This window comes from Schistocerca piceifrons, chromosome X, assembly GCF_021461385.2.
Source record: "Schistocerca piceifrons isolate TAMUIC-IGC-003096 chromosome X, iqSchPice1.1, whole genome shotgun sequence".
Lineage (NCBI taxonomy): Eukaryota > Metazoa > Arthropoda > Insecta > Orthoptera > Acrididae > Schistocerca > Schistocerca piceifrons.
The window spans coordinates 654561196-654585370 of NC_060149.1; the positions used below are offsets into that span (position 1 = coordinate 654561196).

Here is a 24175-nt window from a genome sequence, read left to right on the forward strand (position 1 = left end):
CACTCATTTTCTAGCTCCTTTCAATGTTCATTTTGTCTTTAGGGAAAAAAATGTGTGTAAGAAATCAATCATGATTAACCTCGTTTTCTTGCACACCAAAAGTAACAGTTCAGCCCACAAACATTTTTGCCGCAGAGTTGTCAGCGGCTGTTAATCTATGAACAATTTATGTTCTAAAATTCTCCAAGGACCTCCATTCCAGACATCGGGCGCCAGTTGCTACCCAGTGATTTCCTTCTGTAGTATGTAGTGTCTTCTATTACTCATTATTTTGGTGATTTCTTGGGACATGATATGCAAACAAATGCATTTTTTGAATTTTCGATGTGGTTTATTTTCTGTACCATTAATTAGTTTTCAGGCCACTGAAGACTCATCATCTTATGGAGGACGTGCAGCTAGACACTGTGGCCATGGTTACCTCACTTTTTCATGGTATCCATAGCAAAGTCATTCTGATAATGTACATTCAGCAGAATAACACATACACTTTACTTAGCTCCACTTAGTTTCACATTCACTCAGTCATTTGGATGAAAAAATATATTTCTGTGTCCTAGTTTCATATGTTTCTTTCGATTAAGTTGTTTCAATATACACTTCCTCGAAGTTCTCAGGCTCTCTGTTTTATTCCATTCCATATGCAATTCAAAACTGATACTTGTCACAAATCTTTTGATTGCTTCTACACTACTGGCCATTAAAATTGCTACACCACGAAGATGACGTGCTACAGACGCGAAATTTAACCGACAGGAAGAAGATGCTCTGATATGCAAATGATTAGCTTTTCAGAGCATTCACACAAGGTTGACGCCCGTGGCGACACCTGCAACGTGCTGACATGAGGAAAGTTTACAACCGATTTCTCATACACAAACAGCAGTTGACCGGCGTTGCCTGGTGAAACGTTGTTGTAACGCCTCGTGTAAGGAGGAGAAATGCGTACCATCACTCTTCCGACTTTGATGAAGGTCGGATTGTAGCCTATCGCGATTGCGGTTTATCGTATAACGACATTGATGCTCGCGTTGGTCGAGATCCAATGACTGTTAGCAGAATATGGAATCGGTGGGTTCAGGAGGGTAATACGGAACGCCGTGCTGGATCCCAACGGCCTCGTATCACTAGCAGTCGAGATGACAGGCATCTTATCCGCATGGCTGTAACGGATCGTGCAGCCACGTCTCGATCGCTGAGTCAACAGATGGGGACATTTGCAAGACAACAACATCTGCACGAACAGTTCGACGACGTTTGCAGCAGCGCGAACTATCAGCTCGGAGACCGTGGCTGCGGTTACCCTTGACGCTGCATCACAGACAGGAGCGCCTGCGTTGGTGTACTCAACGACGAACCTGGGTGCACGAATGGCAAAACGTCATTTTTTTCGGATGAATCCAGGTTCTGTTTACAGCATCATGATGGTCGCATCCGTGTTTGGCGACATCGCGGTGAACGCACATTGGAAGCGTGTATTCGTCATCGCCATACTGGCGTATCACCCGGCGTGATGGTATGGTGTGCCATTGGTTACACGTCTCGGTCACCTCTTGTTCGCATTGACGGCACTTTGCAACAGTGGACGCTACATTTCAGATGTGTTACGACCCGTGGCTCTACCCTTCATTCGATCCCTGCGAAACCCTACATTTCAGCAGGATAATGCACGACCGTATGTTGCAGGTCCTGTACGGGCCTTTCTGGATAAAGAAAATGTTAGACTGCTGCCCTGGCCAGCACATTCTCCAGATCTCTCACCAATTGAAAACGTCTGGTCAATGGTGGCCGTGCAACTGGCTCGTCACAATACGCCAGTCACTACTCTTGATGAACTGTGGTATCGTGTTGAAGCTGCATGGGCAGTTGTACATGTACACGCCATCCAAGCTCTGTTTGACTCAATGCCCAGGCGTATCAAGGCCGTTATTACGGCTAGAGGCGGTTGTTCTGGTTACTGATTTCTCAGGATCTATGCACCAAAATCGCGTGAAAATGTAATCACATGTCAGTTCTCGTATAATATATTTGTCCAATGAATACCCGTTTATCATCTGCATTTCTTCTTGGTGTAGAAATTTTAATGGCCGGTAGTGTAATTCAGATAAAGATATAAAAGCATGTGTTTTATTTATTTATACATTATTATCTGTATTACTATTAAAACCATTAAGTTCATGACTTTTAGGATTCTCTACTATACTAATACTGTTTTTTAAAAACTAACAACAGAAAAATTAATTGTGATCTCCGTCGAACACATATTTTGCTTTAGTTGAAATGTTCATTAAAACCAATCCTTTACATCTCTACAGTATTCTCTATAACTTACAAAAATAAATTCCAGTTACATTTTAAAATATTTACGATGTACTCTAGCTCGTGTCTTATTCCTCAAGACTTCCCTTAACTAAATATCGTTGCTGACTGCTAATCGCAGTTGGGCACTGATTTCGACCAATAGCTTGCAAGGTCAGACCTCCATCCCTGGAGCAGTTCCACTTTTTATAATTCGATTGCATGAGCGTCATCATTCATCCACTTTCTTTGTGTCTATGTCTCATGTGCTCAACTGATGAGACGCGTGCCTTGAGCACAGAGGACTTTGACACGTATACTTGTTGTAAACATCCATCAGAGAAATTAATTAACAGCTTTTTGTATGAAAGATGGAAAGGCATGATAATGGAGGAGTGTATGACAGCAGACAAGAAGAATATTGTTAAAAAAATAATGACAATGCAACAGAATGGCAAGAAGTTGCATTACATGATTGGGTCGGCCAACACAACATGTAGCATTTGCTGGAATTGTATCTCTTTCCAAAATGTCTATCCATTCTCCCATGACACAAGAAGCAGTTGTGAGATGTGCTGGAAATACAGTACCTAAAACTTCCTGGCAGATTAAAACTGTGCGCCGGACCGAGACTCGAACTCGGGACCTTTGCCTTTCGCGGGCAAGTGCTCTACCAACTGAGCTACCCAAGCACGACTCACGCCCCGTGCTCATAGCTGTACTCCTGCCAGTATCTCGTCTCCTACCTTCCAAACTTTACTGAAGCTCTCAAGCTAACCAAACGAGGTACTGGCAGAAGTAAAGCTGTGAGGACGGGGCGTGCGTCGTGCTTGGGTAGCTCAGATGGTAAGCCGGCACGGTAGCTCAGCGTGTTTGGTCAGAGAGCCGGTTGGTCTATGTAATAAAAAAACTGCGTGGAAGGATCAACAAACGAACTTGAACGGATGTCATTGTGACGTCCGCAACGACCAAACACAACGATCAACAACGAACAAAATGAAAAAAAAGATGGTAAAACACTTGCCCGCGAAAGGCAAATGACCCGAGTTCGAGTCTCGGTCCGGCACACAGTTTCAATCTGCTAGGAAGTTTCATATCGGCGCACACTCCGCTGCAGAGTGAAAATCTCGTTCTGAATACAGTACCTGTCGGTGGGTACTCGTCCTGCCCTAAAATCCCATATATTGATATTAAAAAAATATCATTATCGGCCCTCGATATGGCCAACAGGTAATGAAATATCGACGTACCGGCCTGTAAAAATACCGGCTACGCATTGTAAATATATTGTCTGTTTTAGAACTGTATATTTAAGTATTAGATATTCCGTACATCAACAAGCTAGCAGCCTTCTTATTCCCCTTAGAACATGAATTGAAACGAAAACTATGCACGTTCAAATGGTTCAAATGGCTCTGAGCACTATGGGACTCAACTGCTGAGGTCATTAGTTCCCTAGAACTTAGAACTAGTTAAACCTAACTAACCTAAGGACATCACAAACATCCATGCCCGAGGCAGGATTCGAACCCGCGACCGTAGCGGTCTTGCGGTTCCAGACTGCAGCGCCTTTAACCGCACGGCCACTTCGGCCGGCCTATGCACGTTCAAGCTTGGCGATAACCACTTTGCTAACTACGGTAACTGCATGTAAGTGCCCATATAAAAGGTGACCAACAGGTTCGTCGTTCGGTTTTGTCACATATCGGATTTGTCCCGAACATTTCATGTCGACTTATCTGTTCCTTCATTTCTGTAAACGCCAGCGACCAAGAAGTTACAGTGTCAAAAATGCGTGGTGAAGTCAAACGTTGCAGTTTCTGTTGGTAGCGCCGAGCACCGAGTAAATCAGCATTATCCCTCACATGCCCCTGGCCACCGCAAAGACCAATCTTTTCATTTAGATTTTTGTTCATCATTTTCGGCCACTGGCTTTGAAGAATGCCGATGTGAAGAGATAGCACACTAGTTGCTTTAAAAAGTGGTTTTTAATGCAACTAGTGTGCTATTTCTTCACATCGAAAATCTTGTTATTCCATTCACACCGCCAGTCTCACCCTCCGTCTCCGGTACAATCGGACTTCTTTGTGCCACCTAGACTTGCTTCACACAGCCAAAGAAAAAGACTGTGTGAGCATACAAGCAGTGAGGGCAGATTAGAAGGGAAGTTCTGCGCCGCAGAGTGCGTGGCTGGCGGTTGCCACGAGGCCGTGGAGAGTGGCTAGCGATTACGCGGCCTTGGAAAAACCCGAACGGAAGCTTGGCAGTGGTATGTATGGCCGTGTTTGCGCGCTTGGGGGAATTTATATGCCAGAGAAAAATTGATAAAAACCTAACTAAGAGTGACAGTTAGGTGCGAGTTGGAACTCATGGACAGAAAAATATGTAAAGCTAAATTATCTAGACGTGTCACAAAAATACATAATAGTTTACAAGTTATCGTTGTCTTAAAAATTGTAAATTTATGAAAGTTCAAAAGCTATGATCTCGGCAATGCTTGGCTGATTAATATGAACGAATGCGGCTAGTAGAGCTGCATAGAGTAATCGTAGCCGATTTAGCAGAATATGTACCATTTTTGAATGAGAGGTCGGAATATGGGATTCAGCAGAGAGAAACTGTGTTTTTAGCAATAAATATATATATCGGTATCGAAAAGGCTAATTCGAGCGCCGATATTTTTACTTTATATTATATTTTTTGTAATTTTCGGTAAATATTTCAAACTGTTCTTTTGAAATTGTACTAGAACGTAATTTTAGTTCACTGTGTGAAGGAGTTTTACTACTGTTTGAGCTTTCATCATATCCAGTTACTACAGTACTGGGCACTACACACTGCAAAAATTCGCTGAAAATGATGAAAATATTTATATAATTGGTGATGGTGCTATTCGCCGATTTTTGATAAAAAAACAGTTTAGATTAAATATTTAGCTCAATCCCCCACATGCTATGGCACAAAAATATATAGATTTGTTACCCTCAACACTCAGCTTAATTGAGCGGCCCCAGAGATGTGGCTGGTCTCATTGCTTGGCTACGTTTTTCGTCATAGGGTACCAGCTCACACCTATTGTAAACATTTTCAAGCTGAAATAAAATATTAAAAAAAAACAATGCAGGCAGGTGTAATTTAAAATATTGAATCATTCACGTTGATTTATAATTTGAACAAGTAGTTTATTTCTGTTTACCCACGAATAGTCTTCAATATATTGACTAAACACTTAAAATACAGTCTGAGGGGCTTTAACATAAGCGCAACCATTAATAACTGATGCTACAACACCTCACTATAAAATTCATATGTTGCGATTACGGTACTCGACAGTCTGTTCGCAGTTCACAAAATACACTGTTGTCTGCTGTCCTAAATCACTACTTTGCGCTCAACTTGACCGTTTTCGAACGTCGCTACGTACATACTTGACTCCGATCGTGGCCACCAACCCAGTACCACCCCCAGATGGGCAGCACGTCCGGCTCTTAGCGTCGTTCAAACTCAACTCCACGAAGATGACCGCCCTATACACCCTCGAAACGGCTGCCTAACTCGAAGCAATGTTCGTCAAAAAAATTACGAACATTTTAAACTAAACGCAAAAACACATGATGTATTGACATATATACCGCCAAAGTATGTTGGGAAGTATGCCGATATATCGATATTTTAACAACAGCCCTGATCAGGACATGGCAGTATACTTAGACTGCTATGCAATCAGGAGGATATACTCATATATATACATAAGTGCGAATATTTTCATTGGTGACTCAGGACAATTTACTGAACAACATTACATTAGTATTTACATCATTTGCAGGCAAATAATTGTAGCTATTAGAAGTAGTACTTTTTAGGTTGGTTAGTACCTCCAATGTATTTGTGGCAACAGCAAGCCATGTTTACCTTCCCCTGGTCAGCAGATCAGGAAATGAGCGTTTGGCGTCATTGGCCGGGATGCCCCTTACTGGCCAGGTCCGGACGCCTTGGTGCAGGTCTTATTACATTCGACGCCACATTGGGCGACAGCAGGTCAGGTGTTGAGGTGTGGACACATGGGCACAAAACGGTTAGTGGTGAAGTTGTTGTTGTTGTTGTTGTTGTGGTCTTCAGTTCTGAGACTGGTTTGATGCAGTTCTCCATGTTACTCTATCCTGTGCGAGCTTCTTCATCTCCCAGTACCTACTGCAACCAACATCCTTCTGAATCTGCTTAGTGTATTCATCTCTTGGTCTCCCTCTACGATTTTTACCCTCCATGCTGCCCTCTAGCACTAAATTGGTGATCCCTTGATGCCTCAGAACATGTCCTACAAACCGATCCCTTTTTCTAGTCAAGTTGTGCCACAAACTCCTTTTCTCCCCAATTCTATTCAGTACCTTCTCATTAGTTATGTGATCTACCTATCTAATCTTCTGCATTCTTCTGTAGCACCACGTTTCGAAAGCTTCTATACTCTTCTCGTCCAAACTATTTATCGTCCATGTTTCACTTCCATACAAGGCTACGCTCCATACAAATACTTTCAGAAACGACTTCCTGACACTTAAATCTATACTCGTTGTTAACAAATTTCTCTTCTTCAGAAACGCTTTCCTTGCCATTGCCAGTCTACATTTTATATCCTCTCTACTTCTACCATCATCAATTATTTTGCTCCCCAAATAGCAAAACTCCTTTACTACTTTAAGTGTGGTGTGGTTACAGCCGTGTAAAAACACCAGACCATAAAGTTTGTGACGTGTTTGTGGGAAGAGTGTTCAATGCGGAGAAAAAATAACCAACATACTGATGTGAGTGCATATTAAATTTACACATATAAAAATATTTGGACTTATACAGGGTGAACGTTAATAAAACCGACAAAATGCAGGGACGGATTCTTGAATGGAAATGGAAGGAAAAAGGTGCTATGAATGTGTGTCCGGAGGGGCTTCGATGTCACGGTATATGGCACTGACGAATGGATGTTCCTTTGACCACGTGCGGTCTGCTCCTTGTGTGTTACAGTCTGAGTGTTGACGCAGCGTGCAGTAAGCAGCGGAATGGCTCGCCGGTAAAGAGAACTGATGACAGAAATCCCATAATTTTGATGGTCTGGTGCAAAAACCATCCACAAAATCCTTCCATAAAGGGAAATCCGCTGCTGATAACTCTTGTACTTGTTGCAGATGAAAGGGATAGTAGCGGTTGTCATGCAGGATATACATAATCGTACTTTGGCTTACACAATGTTTGCGGGCCATTTGTTAGAAGCTTTTACCAGAGTTTGTCTCAGCATCTGTAGAGCCCGGTCCTCCAAATATGGTGTAGCACAGTCCACCACCTCCCTGCACGTTCATCTGTCCGAAAGGACCCATGATCACACAAACGCCGTGAAAGGGCTTGAAATGTCGTGTGATGTGGTTGGTGTCTGTGAGGATACTTGTTTTGGTATAGCTGTGCTGCCTCTCGACTGTTTCCATCTGTTTGGCTGTAGTCAAACACCATCTCGGTTTGTTCCCGACATGAATACCGAAACATTCTGCTGCTTACAGTATGCTGCATCAATCACACAGCCTGCAACACACAAAAAACACACGGCACATGGCCAGAGGAACTTCCAGCGCCATCTACCATGGCAACGAAGCATTTCCGAACAAATGGTCAGAGGACCTGTTTTCCTCCATTTCCGCTCAAGAATATATATATAGTTTGTTTTAGGCAACTAAATAACTCGAAAACGACGCATCATACGAAAAAAATGTTTTAGGTGAAAAGTTAAAATTAGTAAAGGGGACATGAGTCTGTGCTAGAACTGACCTCCAACTATCCACCCCTCCTATCAGAGTGGACTCAACTTTTCGCAATTAAGAACCAATGCATTTCATTCTACATTTCATGTACGATGTAAATGTAAACCTTTGTGATACTGATATTGAAGCGTTACTTGACTGTTTCAAATGTGACTGTACAGTACAAGTAATATGGCTAGACTTCGACATTTTTGGCAAATAAGCTATTTGTATGATAACATTGTAGTGTCCTGCGGTCGGCCGGAAAAAAGAAACAGTCAATTTGAACACACTTCATTATAATTAAAGAAAAGCGCATTCTTGACATACGCTAAGTGTTAAACGCAAGAACAAACAAAAAAACCCTCACAACTCTTGTGGCAGCAAACCAGATCAGGAAACAAGGCAATGGAAGAAAATACTGACCAAAATCTACACTAAAAAAATACAAAATACAACGTGCTACTACACTGTTACAGCGACTGAATACAATGCTAGGGCCGGCGTAAGTACTGGCCGGAGATGTTCCTTGTGGTTGGTAAACACTGCCGGTCTGCACTGCACTGCACTGCAAATCTCTGGTTACATCTACCAGGAGTGAGACAGGCTAAGCAGCGAAGCTGCTGTTCCTGTGTGGACCTCAAGAACTATTTCTGGCCTCACGGGTAGAATTGGCCTATGTGAGCTGCCGCGTGGGTGCGGACGCTTCGTCAAAAACGTCATCGGGGCTGCGGAAGAAACTACTCCCGCAGCAGATCAGGCCAACGCGTGGTCGGCCTGTGGTGGACTTGGGGTCCCAGTCCACGAATAAGACGACTGCCAGAGTGTTCGGCAGAGGCATAGAACACCCTGGCGGACGGCCTGAAGCGATCCCGCAGCAGCGGGACGCCTGCTTCCTCATGAAGGAACCTCGTCGAGTAACGAGGCGGCTTGTGGAGAGCGAGTCTAAGCGCCCGATTCTAGACGCGCCGGAGCATCGCAACGTGCGACGGAGCTGCATTCCCCCACACTACGGCGGCGTACTCGAGTACTGGCCGGACAAGGGCCAAGTACACAGTCAGGCCGTGCCGAGGTGGGAGGGTGGGTGCGGGGTTCAGCAGCGGGTAGAGCGCCCAGAGACGCCCAATCGCTCGCCCCCTGATGTCTCGGATGTGCGGCAGCCAGGTGAGATGCCTGTCCAGCGTCACATCGAGGTATTTGCAGGATGAAGACCACGGGATGGGGCCTCCCAAGATCGTGACAGGCGGCAGGGCAGGAGGCAGTCGTCTCCCAGTGAAGACGACCGCCTGGCTCTTGGCGGCGTTAAATTTGAGTCGGCACTTGGTGGACCACGGCCCCAGGTCGTCGCACGCTAGTTGCAGTCGGCGGCACATCGCGACCACGTTCATGCAGTTTTCTCCATTCGTCGTAGATGTAATTTCTTCCTATCCATTACGTCATATATTCTTTCTTTTATTTCCATTCTCCTTATTATTTCGGTGTTGCTTATCTTTTCTTTCCTGGAGATTCTTGCCGATCTTCTCCAGAAGTCCATCTCTAGAGCTTGTAATTTTTTAATGTGCTTCATGTTAATTGTCCAGGTCTCCATTCCATACAGAACCACACTCTCTAATATGGATTTGTATATTAATTTTTTAGTTCTGCTCATTACATTCCTGCTCCATAAGACTGAGTTAAGCATCCCAATGACCCTCCGTCCGCTACTAATTCTTTTATTGATTTCTGACTCTGATTTTCCCTCGATTTCTAAAATGGATCCCAAATAACAGAAAGTGTTCATCTTTTTTTATTTTCTTTCCTTCAATGTATAGCTCATCTGAATCATTAGTCAAGTATTCTGTTTTTTGGTAATTAATCTTCAAACCCCAAGTTTTGTATGCTACTGCTAGTTGATTGCACATATAGTTAGAATGGAAAAGAAAATTGAGAATGCGCTAGGTGACGATCAGTTTGGCTTTAGGAAAAGTAAAGGGACGAGAGAGGCAATTCTGACGTTACGGCTAATAATGGAAGCAAGGCTAAAGAAAAATCAAGACACTTTCATAGGATTTGCCGACCTGGAAAAAGCGTTCGACAATATAAAATGGTGCAAGCTGTTCGAGATTCTGAAAAAAGTAGGGGTAAGCTATAGGGAGAGACGGGTCATATACAATATGTACAACAACCAAGAGGGAATAATAAGAGTGGACGATCAAGAACGAAGTGCTCGTATTAAGAAGGGTGTAAGACAAGGCTGTAGCCTTTCGCCCCTACTCTTCAATCTGTACATCGAGGAAGCAATGATGGAAATAAAAGAAAGGTTCAGGAATGGAATTAAAATACAAGGTGAAAGGATATCAATGATACGATTCGCTGATGACATTGCTATCCTGAGTGAAAGTGAAGAAGAATTAAATGATCTGCTGAACGGAATGAACAGTCTATTGAGTACACAGTATGGTTTGAGAGTAAATCGGAGAAAGACGAAGGTAATGAGAAGTAGTAGAAATGAGAACAGCGAAAAACTTAACATCAGGATTGATGGTCACGAAGTCAATGAAGTTAAGGAATTCTGCTACCTAGCCAGTAAAATAACCAATGACGGACGGAGCAAGGAGGACATCAAAAGCAGACTCGCTATGGCAAAAAAGGCATTTCTGGCCAAGAGAAGTCTACTAATATCAAATACCGGCCTTAATTTGAGGAAGAAATTTCTGAGAATGTACGTCCGGAGTACAGCATTGTATGGTAGTGAAACATGGACTGTGGGTAAACCGGAACAGAAGAGAATCGAAGCATTTGAGATGTGGTGCTATAGACGAATGTTGAAAATTAGGTGGACTGATAAGGTAAGGAATGAGGAGGTTCTACGCAGAACCGGAGAGGAAAGGAATATGTGCAAAACACTGATAAGGAGAAGAGACAGGATGATAGGACATCTGCTAAGACATGAGGGAATGACTTCCATGGTACTAGAGGGAGCTGTAGAGGGCAAAAACTGTAGAGGAAGACAGAGATTGGAATACGTCAAACAAATAATTGAGGACGTAGGTTGCAAGTGCTACTCTGAGATGAAGAGGTTAGCACAGGAAAGGAATTTGTGGCGGGCCGCATCAAACCAGTCAGTAGACTGATGACAAAAAAAAAAAAAATTGTTAGTATCCTCCCCATCTTGTGCTACGACTGCTTGATCATCAGCAAACAATAAATGATGTAGGTAAACTCCATCTCTTATTTCTAATCCCATACTATTACATTTACGAGACCATTCTAAGGCTAATATCTATATAGATTTTAAATAATGATGGAGACATGGGACAGCCCTGTAAAAGGCCTTTGCTTGTTCTAAATTTCTGTGAAAGTTTATTACCAACTTTCACTTGGCAAATGTTATCTTTATACATCTGTTGTATTATTTTAATCAAGGAAGGGTTTATGTTTGCCATATGTAGTGCTCTCCAAAGTAATTTTCTTGGAACAGTATCATACGCTTTTTCTAGACCTATGAAAATTAATCCTATATTTTTTGATTTTTCCCTATGTTTCTCCAAAATCTATAGTAATGTGAAAATATGGTCTACACATGATCTCCCAGCCGCGAATCCACATTGTTCTTCTTGGGTTCTAAAATTTTTTTCCAGTTTGTTTTTAATTACTTTCGCAAAAAATATGTTTTATCGATATGTATTAACATGCACTCGAAAAATAACCAGTACCCTGCAGTGACAACACCGCCCTTGCCCACGTTGACTTCTACCGCCACCGAGCGAGGTGGCGCAGTGGTTAGCACCCTGGACTCGCATTCGGGAGGACGACGGTTCAATCCCGTCTCCGGCCATCCTGATTTAGGTTTTCCGTGATTTCCCTAAATCGTTTCAGGCAAATGCCGGGATGGTTCCTTTGAAAGGGCACGGCCGATTTCCTTCCCAGTCCTTCCCTCACCCGAGCTTGCGCTCCGTCTCTAATGACCTCGTTGTCGACGGGACGTTAAACACTAACCACCACCACCACTTCTACCGCCAAGCAGGCGGTGCTACGAGTGGCTGCTGGACCGTTGTTTATTCTTCGCGTTTTACTGGCCCTGTTAATAAACATCGAGAAAACGAATATCGGACTAGACTAATTTGGGAGGGTTCTATTGAATGGGCACCTAAAATTTATATTGAAAAATAATTTTGTTTCTAATGAGAAACAAACCAACGCTTTCTGTTGAAACTGGGCTTCGTATGAAATACGTGACAAGCATTAAACGTTTCAGAGGCTTCAGCTACTCAGTGCAAAATCGAACTCGCAAATACCTACCGAAACACCAGAGAAAATGCGCCTGACGACTGTTAAGAGAGACGCCTGGTATACATCTGTTTCTTTCATTTACATGTCCTGCATCCCTCAGCTCTCTCTTTAGCATACAATGAACTGCTTAGAAGGTGGGGGAAGTGACAGCAACCAAAACTGTGTCTAAGTCCGGTTGTTCTATCTTGAAATACTCGCCACCCAATTGGTCGAACTCCTCACATGGTGAAACATACACCCGGTCCACACATTCCATGTACACATGATAGGAGCTGATTGGCTTACATAAATAGGTGCCGCTAATACATCCAGTCAGAAAGCTCCCCAACAACGACAAAACTCTTCGCATTATGGTGCTCTGTGATTGTCCACAGTATCAGAGCTGCTGCAGAAACAGCCAATCAGAAAGCTTCCCGCCAACTAACGTCAGTCTGACGTCTTTGTGACATAATTTTAAAGTCACAAAGCGGTAAATTCCCTGATTTCCTGTTTCTGAACCGACACTGATTACTGATCTTCACGTAGCTCTAATACTTTAGGATGTGAGCTCGAGTAACATATTTAAAAGTGATACAATGACGTCATAAAATCTTAGTCAAACTTGACGTTGCCCAGGCTGAGTTCGATGTAGAGAAACTAAAGCACAGGTAAACAATGGAAAACAAGTTTATTGAAATGAACATATTTCTTCAGTTGTACTTCTTTGGAGCATTATTACACAACACAAGAAATAGTTCACAATTAAGTCTCTGTGTTTGGAAGCGGTGAGATACGTAAGCCCAAAGCATTGATAGCCACTGAAAACTGAATCACAATAACTAGAGCCAAAGTACAGGTTCACGAGGAACTGGTTACACAAATAGTGCGGACCCAAGTCCCTAAGGTCCGAGCTGTAGTGGCCGTGTCTCGGCGTAGCTCGAGGACCACTGCTATGGGTTCCAGACAGCTTCGGAGGCGTCTATTCTAGGTAGGTAGACTGGTATCACATCCGATGACAGGTAACTGGATGATTCCAGAAGAGATTCTGATTGAGGAACCGCGGCAGCGATTGGCACAAAGTCAAGAGATCTCATTAATGGAGAACTGACTAGCCGTAGCTGTGCACCGGGTGGAAGAATTTTTAAGCTGGCTGAAACCGAAAGTAGAAAGCTCTGAGATACTTAGTGAGCCATGGAACTTATGTCGGAAAGACACATTAGGGGAGAGGGAGTGTTCACTGCAGTTGGCAAAAATATTGTCTGTACTGAAGTCGAATTTGAGTGCGACAATGAAGTTATCTGGACGCGTATAACGTGTCTAGGTGACATAAAGTTACTTGTTGGATGTCTTTATCGGCCACCCGATTCTGGTGTTACAGTTTTAGAGTCATTCAAAGAATGTCTACCGCCAGAAACGCAGAAATACCCAGATCATGAAATATTAGTTGGAGGCGCCTTTAACATACCGAGTATAGACTGGGACGCCTATTGATTCACTGCAGGGGATACAAACAGTCTTGTGAAGGACTTGCAAACACGTTTTCCGAAAACTTTCTTGAGCAGCTAGTTCGACAGCCCCAAACGCAAGTGAAATATTTTTGACCATGTAGCTACAAACAGGCCTAACCTTATCGACAGTGTCAGTATAGAGACAGGGATAACTGATCATGATATCATTATAGCAACTATGGTTGCGAGGGTTAATAAATCAGCCAAGAAGGCTAGGAGAGTTTTCTGCTACAAAGATCAGATAAGCAGTTGTTAGGATCTCACTCAGACAGTGAAGTGACATCAAGTAGTTCCTGTAAGATGGAAGTAGATAAATTATGGGCAATGTTTAAACAGACTGCAAATCGTGGTCTCGGGAACTATGTGCCTTGTAAGTGGATTAAGGACGGGAAAGACCCACCATGGTTTAACAGCGTAATTGGGATAATGCTTTGGAAGCAAGGGCTGTTGCACTCTCGGTTCAAAAGAGAACGCACAAATGATGACAGGAAAAGGTTAGTGGAGATTGTGCGTCTGTGAAAAGAGCTATGCGCGAAGCGTACAACTACCAGCGCCATATCTTAGTAAAATATCTAACTGAGAACCCAGAAAATTCTGGTCCTACCTATGTAAAATCGCAAAGGGGTCTACCCACTCACTCGTTTCGTCGGCTAGTCTGGTGTGACAGCAGAAGATAGCAAAAGGAAAGGTTCTAAGTTTCGTGTTTAAGAAATCGTTCGCAGAGAAGAATCATACAAACATACTGTCGTTTACACACCGCACAGACTCTCGCATGGAGGACATAGTAATAGGCATCCCTGGCATAGAGAAACAACTGAAAGAGTTGAAAACAAGTAACTCACCAGGTCTGGATTGAATCCCATTTCGGTTTTACAAAAGATATTCTACTGTTTTAGCCCCTTATTTAGCTCGCAATTATCGTGAATCTCTCGCCCAGCGAAAAGCCCCAAGCGCAGGTGACTCACGTATACAAGAAGGTTAAAAAAAACGGACCAGCAAAATCACAGACCAATATCCTTGACATCGGTTTGATGCAGAGTTATTGAACATATTCTCAATTCGAATGTAATAAATTTTCTTGAGGCGGAAAAGCTTCTGTCAACAAGTCAGCACGTTTTAGACAGCATTGCTCGTGCTAATCTCAGCTTTTTCTTTTCTGACGTGATATACTGAGAACTATGGATGAAGAACAACAGGCACATTCTATATTCCTGGATTTTCAAAAAGCGCTCGACACGGTGCCCCGCTGCTGACTGGTAACGAAGGTACGAGCATGCGCAATAGTTTCCCAGATATGTGAGCGGTTCGAAGCCTTCGTAAGTTCAAATGGTTCAAATGACTCTAAGCACTATGGCACTTAGCATCTGAGGTCATCAGTCCCCTAGACTTAGAACTACTTAAACCTAACTAACCTAAGGACATCACACACATCCATGCCCGAGGCAGGATTCGAACCTGCGACCGCAGCAGCAGCGCGGTTCCGGTCTGAAGCGCCTAGAACCGCTCGGTCACAGCGGCCGGCCCTTCTGAAGTACGTTGTTCTTGATGGATAGTGTCCATCAGAGACAAAAGTACCGTCAGGAGTGCCCTAGCGAAGTGTTATAAGAGCGCTATTATTCTCTGTGTACACAAATAATCTGACGGACAGGGTGAGCAGCAAATTGCTTCTGTTTGCTGACGATACTGTAATGAACGATATATCGAAGTTGAGTGACTGTACAAGATGATTTGGATAAAGTTTCTAGTTGGTGTTATGAATAGCACCTAGCTCTAAAAGTATAAAAATATAAATTAATTCAGATGAGAAGAGAAACAGTATTATAATGTTCGAATACAGCATTAGTCGTGAGCTGCTTGATACAGGACACAGTAACGTCGATTAAACACCTAGGATTAACGTTGCAAAGTTATATGAAATGGAACGAGCAGGTAAATATTGTAGTAGGGAAGGCGAATGGTCAACTTCGGTTAGTTGGGAGAATTTTAGGAAAGGGTTGTTCATCTGTAAAGGAGGCCACATATAGGAGACTAGTGAGAGCCATTCTTGAGTATTGCTCGAGTGTTTGGAATCCGCACCAGGTCGGATTGAAGGAAGATATCGAAGCTACTCAGAGGCGGGCTGCTAGAATTGTTACCGGTAGGTTCGAACAACATGTAAGTATTACGGAGATGCCTCGGAACGTAAATGAGAATCGTTGGAGAGAAGGCGACCTTCTTTCTGAGGAGTACTGTTGAGAAAAGTTAGACAACCGGCATTTGAAACTGACTGCAAAATGACTCTGCTGCCGACAAAGTACTTCTTCACACTGAGCGCATCGTCCAGGACTGGTTTTGTGGGCACGAGGATAAATTGTCGCATCTCCCCTGGCCACCTCAGTCACTAGATCTCAATATTGATGAGTTTTTCAGATCTACTTCGGAGAGAAGTTGCGAGATCGCTATCCACCTACATTAACGTTACCTGAACTTGCCACTATTTTGCAGGAAGAATGGTACAAGGTTCCTTTGAAAACCATATAGGATCTGTATGTATACATTCCGAAACGACTGAAAATTATTTTGAATTTCAACGGTTTTCCTACACCGTATTAGGCGTGATATTGCGTTGTGTTAGCGGTGTTCCCTTATTTTTGCGACGCGCGGGATTAGCCGAGCGGTCAAAGGCGCTGCAGTCATGGATTCTGCGCCTGGTCCCGGTGGAGGTTCGAGTCCTCCCTCGGGCATGGGTGTGTGTGTTTGTCCTTAGGATTATTTAGGTTAAGTAGTGTGTAAGCTTAGGGACTGATGACCTTAGCACTTAAGTCCCATAAGATTTCACACAGTTGAACTTGAACATATTTTGGCCCACTCCTTGCATAAGAAAACGAACACATACACTCATAAACAAATTAATTACTAGCCGGCCGTGGTGGCCGAGCGGTTCTAGGCGCTTCAGTCTGGAACCACGCGACCGCTACGGTCGCAGGTTCGAATCCTGCCGCGGGCATGGATGTGTGTGATGTCCTTAGGTTAGTTAGATTTAAGTAGCTCTAAGTTCTAGGGGACTGATGACCTCCGATGTTAAGTCCCATAGTGCCCAGAGCCATTTGAACCATTTTGAAAATTAATTAGTGTGTGTTCCAGTCGCCCTCTCGTGGAACAGTTTGACGCGTCACGTGATTAGAGCGTCACACTACCTTGCACTTGTAGTTGGAGCATAAGCTTAGTGCAGGATGGGCAAGACGTGCGAATCAATGGATTTGATCGTGGGTATCCAGTGCATGGGAAAACCCGTCTCCGAAGTCATGCTGCCATTGGGTAATATGATTCAAATGGCTCTGAGCACTATGGGACTTCACAACTGAGGTCATCAGTCCCCTAGAACTTAGAACTACTTAAACCTAACGAACCTAAGGACATCACACATATCCATGCCCGAGGCAGGATTCGAATCTGCGACCGTAGCAGTCGCGCGGTTCGGGACTGAAGCGCTCGGCCACCGCGGCTGGCATTGGGTAATATGTCTGAATTCGTTCTCACTGACGAAACACACGTTGTGAGATGATTTTTTCTTTCCTCGTGCCTCGTGCGGAATTGTTTGTCACTGCTAACATTCACACATAGCTACTATTTCGGTTCAGATGCCCGGGGATATTTGGATGTAAAGAACACTCGCGACGCGGTGTATGTGCAAAATGTTCCCTGAAATCAAAATCTTCCAGGACTTATTAGCAGAACTTATTCTTCGAACACCTTTCAATGTGCCACCCACGGTATCTATCTGTACAACTGCATATATTATTAAATTAAATTTTCTCCACGGTTCTCCATCTGTGTGTGAATGTTAATCTCAGGAGCTACTGTTGGCGTTTTGACTCAGTTTTCACAAAATGACATATTGATTCTCGAGGAAGATTTGTGTACATAATTTATTACCGCAGGGAAGCCGTCCGGCCGTAGATAGTATGTGCTACCCGTGCGAAGCCGGAGCAGGTCGCTAGTACTACTGTACAAATGAGAACAGCTGTTACAATATATCGACACGTTGCATGCAGGACGGCTGGGCCTTGGTTATTGCGAAATATTTAGAAACTGATAATTACAAATGCTTTGGTTCTAGAGGACAACCGTTTAGGGTAGAGGAAAAGTAGACGTGGACTATTTCAAAGCACAGACGTCACATCTGTAGAAGAAACGAAGAGAAGTAACCTACCGTTTATCTCGTTAACTTGTACTTAGAGAAGAAACGAAAGCTCGTATTGGTCCAGGTTGTGGAAGTAAATCACCCATGGTCTTGTTTAACGAACGATCCCGCCATTCGCTTCAGGAAATCCACGAAAAATCTAAAATAGGATAATTGTACGGGGATATGAAACTCGCTATTCTGAGACACAGAGCCACTTTCTTGGAGCAATGACAGAATTTCGTTCTTCAGTTAATTGTAGGTAACAAATACATTTATTTATGTCGGCACGCTAATTTAAATCTTCATTTGAAAATAAAATTTAGTTTGCGTTCTGAACATACTTTGAAATCTTTCTCTCTTAGCGGCAGAATCACAAGGCGTGATAAACAACCTATTGGTCGACGTTCTGTACGTTTATGATCTGTCGATTCAGAATAACGTTTTGAGCAAATTTATCTAAAAAGATCTAGACAGTCATACATGTGCATTTTGTGTGAAGCGAAAAATAGGAATGTTGCGCTGCTAGTAAGATCTTAATCCATGCGACTTTCATCAGTCTTCATTTGAAGATGTACACAATGGTGAAGCAGAATTATAGAGAACTATTTGAGATATACTGTAACGAAGCATGTGATAATGATCTTCCAGTGGGTGTACTGATGACAACATTCAAATACTTGCTTAGCTTCTGCGAGCTGGGTAATGTGAGGCAGCAGCTTATTTAGATTGCGATGAAAAAAAGAGACCGCCAGAGTTGCAACTGAAGTGGATATTTATTTAGTCGATGACCGGTTTCGGGTTATGCCCGTTCTCAGACCAGCCAATGTTTGCCACGTAAAATGTCCGTCCGAAATAGCTGCAAATAAAGTGGGTGCATATGTACATGGTCTCAACCAATGTTCGTTAACGTTAGTTGGGATCATACACATCTGTACCCACTTTATTTACTCCTATTTTTGACGGACATTTTACTTGGCAAACACTGGCTGGTTTGAGAATCGACATAGCGCGAAACCGGTGACAGACTAAATAAAAATCCTTTTTAGTTGCAACTCTGGCTGTCTCTGCATAGCATTCAAATAGTGAGTACGGTATCAAACTGAAATCTAAATATTTTACCACCAGATTGAAAATGTGGAATTAATCCTACAACAGCAGAGTACCCCAAGCTATGTGCTATAGTGGTGAAGACACTGGGATTACATTCCGAGAGAACTGGATGAAAATGTCGGTCTGATCGTACTGACATAAGTTTTCGGTAGCTTTCATCATCCACAACAGGCGTATACCGTCATGGTTCCTTAACTATGCCAAGGACGAATTCCATATCTTCCGCATGAAACTGAGCTAGTACTCCGTTTCTAATGATCTGAATGTCGACGAGACGTTTAACTTCTGAAGAGCGTCGGCGCGCGTGGTAGAAACCACGTGACCACAGGTAAGGCACCGTACTGCCCGCCTGTGCTAGGAAATGCGTGTTGACTGCCCCGTGGTATGGATCGTTAGCTTTGCCTGGTATGTTGTTTGTTGGTGTCTGTGCACTCTAGTGGAAACAGGAATAACTTTAATGGTAAACTCGTTTTGAAGACTTATTCTTGTGTACGTTCCTAGTTCATTAAGATAGTAAAACTTTCAACGTATTGAAGTAAATCGGTGTATTTTGGACTATTATGCTATACATTTATCTGAAATGTGTTAATATCACTTTCCTCCCCGCACACAGGAATCTGCATAATGTGAGTGCGTGCTAATAGAAAAGTGTGGTTTTTTTACCATAAAGTAATACATTGCCCCTAACATTTCTCATCAGCAGCAGTTGCGTCGAATTATCTGTATTTCTCAAACAGCCATCAGCGTTAATCCTCATTTCTAACGGAAAAGCAGAGTTTTTACAAAATTATAAAATTTACGTGAATTGTAGTAGGTCAATAATTAATATTGAATGACAATATTTCCAGTAAATAGTAGCATACCATTAACAAGAATCAGAACAGGGTTTCTCCCACTCGTATTATCATAGTATATTGAAGATACATAGTTACGCCCCTACTGAAACGGTTTAACCATCGACATCCTACTTGGAGAAATCAAGTTGGCTTTTATGTTTATGACGCCACTATCGCCTTTATGCTGACGCAAATCATTGCATTTATAGTGGAGGTTGCAAGATCTAGTTCCTACTCCAGCTGGATGTGAATTTGAGATACACTTTTACTATGTAACAGTGTTTGTACACACAGAGACAAATTAATACCAGAAAACATTTTACGTAATTGTTCAATGACTGAGATTCAAACATTGACTTATTGGGAATTTAACACAGAACATCACGTTAGTGTCATTGTGCTTACCATTAACTAGAAATATTTGGAGCTGGGAGAAAGCTTGTTGCATCAGAACTGGGTGTAATGCAATACTCTTACGCAATAGTTAATCTAGTCTAAGGGTAGCTACTTAGAAAGTGGTGACATTATGTGCAGTTGACGTCCCACAGTACATAACTACTTTGAGTAGAAGTGGGGAAAATTCTAAGTGCCAAATCTCACCTTTGTCAGTATGATCAAAAATAATCTCTCTCTCTTTGTACATAGCCTTCCTGTAACCAAAAAGCTGAGTAGGTATTCTGATAGCACAAAATTATGCAGCACACCTCATCACTTCAAAAAAGAGGCTAATTAGAAAAAAAAATACTAAGAAGTGTGTTAATAAGGAAGTTTTGTTCTAAATACCATTAATTAGGGAGCACTAAATTTTATTAGTGGTAATACAAGTATAGAAATATAGCAGTAACATTTTAATTAGCAGAACTGTAGTCAATAAAAACAGTTTCTCATTTGCTTTACATTTTTTACAAAATTAAATTCATGGAAAATCCCTCAGTATTGACTTTTGTTTCTTTTGACTTCTGGCAAAACGTCAACAGATCTTTGTTTTGCATCTGATAAACATAGCTAGTATTCTAGATGAAACAAAGCATAGTATACATCTGCTACGCTCTTTCCTCTTTTGAATACATCGACATTTTTCGATTCTTCTGTTTGTTTAAGAATTTTTATTACTTGCTAGAGATGCATGAGTATGAGACACTTTGACCAAAACTGCATTTGGATACCTTACACACCTGTATTGACAACAATGTTCCAGCAGCGTCTTTAAAATAAAAAAGCCAGCTGCGTGCATTGGAATTATATGGAATACGTTCATTGCTTTAGCTGACTAAATACTAGGGCGTAAATCTTGCGGAAGAAAGACTTCGACGCATGGCACTTGGAACTTGAGTGTGAAACACTGCTTGGCACACAGTTCATGCAGATTCTCCTAATGAATGTTTGAAAAATTTTCGTCATAGATTGACGCTTGTAACAAATCTAGGGACAGGCAACGAAGTACTGCGAACGTAGTAGCCCTTGGAACAGTCCTTAAAAAAAATGGCATTTCCTCCTTTCCCATTTCCACTCTGTTAGCAAAATTTAATTTTTATGTAGCATTAGGAGCTGCTTACAAAACAAAGCAATTGTTTGCTAAAATTTCCAACAGCAATAATAATCAGCAAACAAAAAACTTTCACAGCAGTGACGTCATGTGGACCTCTGTAACAATATTGTTGTTTTCCGATAATATGACCGTGGTGATTATTTGGATAGAAACTGGTAGAAAACAAAGATGTTTTACGTGTGGCTGTTGGTACCACATAAACTATGACTTTGTTTAGAATAGTCAGTTACAAAGTTCATTGTCTGTGATAAAAATACCTTGAAGAGAATACATTTGAAATTTCACTACAAACTGCAATCTTTCGATGATTTTCCGGACTCTATTCTCAAATCACGTATTGATTTAGCAAAACACAGAATGGACATCAGCAGAAAACGTATTGTTGCAGATTGGCGGCGGGTGGCTTTCTTACCTCCTCAAACGAGGTAAACGGAACGACGTTCAACGAGAAGACGAAAAAGGTGCGGCAGCCCTTCTGAACATTCCGCAGACGCCCAAGGTCAGTCATCACACACTGGTCCAATGAAAATATTCAAAAATGCGTATTACTTCAGTTTACTAAGCTGTACATTCAAGCTATTCTCATGATGGCCTTACACGTAGAGAGATTTAAACTTCAACTTGCGTTAATAGTGTTTTTTAAAGAATTAGTCAGTAAGCCAAAGAGCATAAAGCTCCAAATTTTGGGACTAGATATTGGTTAAAATTTACACTGTAAACGCATTAGCGGGATTCCTTGCTAGCTCAGGAAACAAGAGATGTTGGATGTTAACATACATTGTTATAGTAGAATATTCTGAGTTAATTTATAACAAAAAAAAACAATTTCACAAAAGTTAGCAGTAGGATTAACGTAGTGTTCATTCATCTTATCTCTGCCACTTTATGTATATACGTAAACGTGTCCTAAATAATTGTGCGTGCGGCCGTGTGTACACATAGCTAATACAGTGGAGGAAAAAAACTGTTTGAAACGGCCGGACCTAAGAAGTGTGCGCACCCGCAAAAATAGTTGACCACTCACCCTGGGAGGGAGGGCCCACAAATTAGTATCGTTTCTGCTGAAAAACTTTATTAGATGCATGTAATTTTTAATTTTCATTTTCAATTTAAATATTTCTACACTGGTTACGTGTGTAGTGAAAAGACCAGTACGTTTTTTTGTTAAACCATTTTGGTATTTTGCAATCTTCATATCCCCAGCACGTACTTGGATGTGCAAGCGGTTCGTGTGCACTCGGGCTGTAAATTTAACCATTCCAAATTGTTCTGATATAAATCGTGCAAGTGCTCCATGATTAGAGGAATTAGACAATTAACCGATCAATGTTAACTACTCTCAAACCGTTGGGTCTTTTCATTTGCCTTTGTAAAAGATTGCTTAGGTCCAGTAAACAACACGAGGGAAAGATACATTCTTTGAAGTGTGACGAGACATGTTCCATTCATGAAGTCATCAGTATTTTTATTTCTTTGCTTCAATTTTAGATATTGTTAACTTTTTACAATGTCTCTTGATTCTTGTGCGTGGCTGCTTAGATTGTGTCGTCTAGTATACTTCCGTATATCTACCAGAGATGGCGAGTGTACTGCAGATCGTGGCACTGTCTTTCTGCTTTGACCAGTGATATCACCATTACAAATTTCTTTTTTTATTTTTTAATGGAGACTGTGGTGATAGACTGCAGTGCAGCTCAATCTCTGAATTTAAATGTAAGATGATGGTTTCTTGTAAGTTTTTGAACCTAACGAATGTGTTTGAAGACGTTAATGAGAATTCCTGCCCAAAACTCCCTACTCATGTTCTTGTGTTATTAACGTTTTCGTGTTGTTAGCAACTTAATGCACTGTTCATTTCTTGAGGCTTGAATCTCCATTATTGTAATGATTGTTCACTACTTTTCAAGTATTCGGAACATTTATAGATAATTTTCGGTTACATTGTAATGTCGTGCACTATACTTGTCATCTAAATGTAGGTGAGACATGCCATTTTGTTTTCAATTTAGAAAATGCTGTGATACGTGGTAGTATGAAGCTGTAAAGCACTCAGAAAATGTGTAGCTCTAAGACTGTCATCTCCAGCATGTAAATCGGGCGAGTTGTTGAAGACCCGGGGTGAGATGCGCTGAACTGCTTTTGGCAGTCCAAATATACGTTTTCTATGGTTACTCAAAATTCTGTAAGCTGGACACTAAGATGCTTTCTTTAGCTAAACAGCGGCCGAATTTTTCCCTCATATCCCTAAATGAAAGTGCTATCTAGCGACGTTGATGTCCGCGGGAGGTTAATCAGTAGCCTACTTTCCAATGAGTAATATTATTTCAGCTCATGCATGAAGCTAATCTTCAGAGTTTTCTGCTCTGTCCACCATAATTTCTTTTCGAAAGCGCTAAACTAGACATCATTAACCTAATATGCCAAGTAAGTGGATTAAGAAAGAAAAAGACCCACGTTTATTCAGGAGCGAAATTCGGAAATTGCTGACGAAGCGGAGGCTGTTGCACTCGGTTCAGAGGCGGCCACGCAAATGATGAAAGGCAAAGGTTAGTAGAAATTCGCGTGTCTATAAAATGATCGATGCGCGAAACATACAACTACCACCGGCATACCTTAGCAAAACATGTTGACAACAAACCGAAAAAATTCTGGTCGTCCTTAAAATTGCTAGACGGATC

The 24175-nt window shown here is 42.0% G+C and overlaps 1 protein-coding gene and 1 non-coding gene across 2 annotated transcripts in view; one reads left to right on the top strand and one right to left on the bottom strand.

Annotated features, from left to right (window-relative positions):
* The window catches only part of LOC124722575 (trichohyalin-like), a 156597-nt gene that overhangs the window by 84702 nt on the left and 47720 nt on the right, over positions 1-24175 (top strand). The window lies entirely within an intron of this gene.
* Positions 2916-2990, bottom strand: Trnas-cga. The gene has a single exon. It is a non-coding gene; the product is annotated as a tRNA-Ser (tRNA).